Source organism: Hemibagrus wyckioides, linkage group LG23 (genome assembly GCF_019097595.1).
Source record: "Hemibagrus wyckioides isolate EC202008001 linkage group LG23, SWU_Hwy_1.0, whole genome shotgun sequence".
NCBI lineage: Eukaryota > Metazoa > Chordata > Actinopteri > Siluriformes > Bagridae > Hemibagrus > Hemibagrus wyckioides.
Genome location: NC_080732.1, coordinates 10,768,659 through 10,771,358, shown reverse-complemented (window position 1 = coordinate 10,771,358; position 2,700 = coordinate 10,768,659).

Genomic DNA, 2,700 nt, shown 5'->3' with positions numbered 1-2,700 from the left:
TTGCGGTGGTGCGGGGTATTAGGTGTGGTGGGCGGGGCTACTGCCCTTGGCGTTAGTAGGTACTAGGAAATTTTGCGACTTGCCAGCTTCTTGGAGGAAATATTGTTTAACAGATATCTATGATTCATGAGCTTCGATATTTCACTTTTATTTTGGTGTACAAAAGAATGGAGTATAAAACACAAGTATAGCTTGTGACTACACAACACACAACAGAAATCACCAAAGACCCGCTTTTGCTTTATTCATCATGCGAGTTTAAAATGTAATGCACTCAGAGAAAATTAGTAATCCTCAGAAGTTCTCCTGTTGTCCTTTTGAAGAACATTTAAAGGCTATGTGGGAACCTGCAACAGAGTATTTCCCAGAAAAGGTTACAAGTAGAACATTTTGGACGCTATCCCTTAACCGTCCAACTGACCTTTAAGGAATCCTCTAAGAACCCTTTATTCTATGAGTATATTTGAGGTCTAAATGCTATAATCGTTATCATACACTAGCCAAATATTCTGCTGTTACAATGAATGTATTCACAAAGATTAGAATCATGTGCTAATTTGACTTTTAAATAATATACTTAGGTTTAATATCTCTCATAATTAGGATTATATAAGAGCATAAAAGCAGGGCACTATGTATTCATCAGACGTGGAAACTCAGACTTTATTCGTTTGTAGCAATTAAGAGAACATTTAATCGAAATTAGCTATTAAGTTCTTTACTATCTACTATATACTGTACCAATATCAAAGCGCGTGCTCGGCTCCGCCTTAACAGGGCCTCCAGCGCGTGCATGCGCACAAACAAGGTCGCGGTTATTGGCATGGGTCCATCCCGGCGGGCGCGTGAATGGCTGTAAAGTGGTGGGCTGATGGCGGATATTGTGGGGTGACGCTGCTCATGGTCTCTGGTTGGTCCTCCTGCGGAAGAGGGGTGCGCGTGCCAAGAAAATTGATAAGAACACACTGTTGAACAAACGGGGTTAAAGGCTGTAATTTGATTATATTATCGTTCTCAACATTCTCATAGGTGACGACAAGCCATCATATCGTTCTTGAAACGAATATATATATATATATATTTATATTTGTATTGACGATATTTTCCATTAACTGCACTTTTACTTTTGTATTTGTATATGTATTGCAGTAAGAAACGCTAACAACTGGCCAATATGATTCAGTGTGTGTGTGTATAAAACACTTGTCCCCTCTGCTCCACTTTACTTTTTTTTAATTGTTTATGAACTTTTTTTTTTTTTGCTTAAAGTCAAATGGCCTATGGTAAGCATGGGTCCAAATAGTACACAGAAACACAGTATAACTGTGTATAAAAAAAGATTCAATCAATGGTTAAAATAGTTAAACATATCTGAAGAGAATGAAAAAATAAATATCCATAATCAGAGTAAGACTATATCAACTGCTCAGCCAGTAAGGGTGCAAACCACACCTATTGCACAAAAAGACAGTCAGATAAAAAGACAGGGGGGTTGCACATATAAATAGTGCTGCAATTCCTACAGCATCCACCCATGAGTACCTTTAAATTAAAACTGAAAGTATGCAGATGAGGTCATATTCAATATTTAATTTCAACTCCATTAAACTGTAGTAGACAGCTAAAATAACAATAACCTTGTCAGTGTTCAAATATTTGTGTATCTGACTGTATATATTTGTCTGTAATAAGTGTAAAGTCAGTTTATCTAATCCCTGATTCTTGGCTGTACTACCATCACATACACATACTAATAGACCATAGTATTAATAATTACACCAAATTGTTCAAGCATCAATCATAATGATGAGCTTTGAGCAACTCATTCTGGTGTACTTGACCAAAGTTTTCCCAGATTCTATGTAATACCCAATTGGTCAATCACTGAAGTGTTAAATATGGGCCTACATTTCAATTCACCAGCATCTCACCACTCATAACAGATGTATGAGGATTCTTTTTTACTTCTGTTCAGCCTTTAAAACAAACATGCTAGAACTGCCAGTCAAAAAACTTAGTTTCTCCGCCAACTCTGCCAGTGGAACACAGTCTTCCTGACAGTCAGTAATATAGCTTAGAGTGTGGCTTGGCAAATACATATCAGATACTGTAATGCTCAGCACTGGTGTGTTTTAGAAATATGTACTCTCACTCATTCTCTTTTCCTTAAACGTCAATTACTACAACTCTAACGTCAAGCTCCTCAAGTTTGTGGTGTCTACAGATGTGAAATTAAATAACTAATAATCCTCAAATCTTATTAAATTAATTTCAATTTGATTTGCATAGCACTTTAAACAATGGACATTGTCACAAAGCAGCTTTATAGAAATACATACATTCTGGATATAAATGTTAAACATTAATTAAATGTTAAATGTAAATGTGATTTGTATGATTTATGATTGAAGTGATGTAGGTGTAATCATAACTGCTGTGCTACAACATTTTCTAGGATCTTGGAGATAAAGGGCAGGTTTGATATTGGCCTACAGTTGGACAGCTTACAGGGCTTGATTTTTTTTTTTTTTTTTAATCAGGGGTTTGATATGTTTAAAAGTTTTAAAGATTTAGTTACATAGCTGGAACTAAGTGAAAAATTCAATTCAATTCAATTCAATTTTATTTGTATAGCGCTTTTACCAAAGAGCATTGTCTCAAAGCAGAGTTACATAAGAAACAACATAAGAAAACAACAAA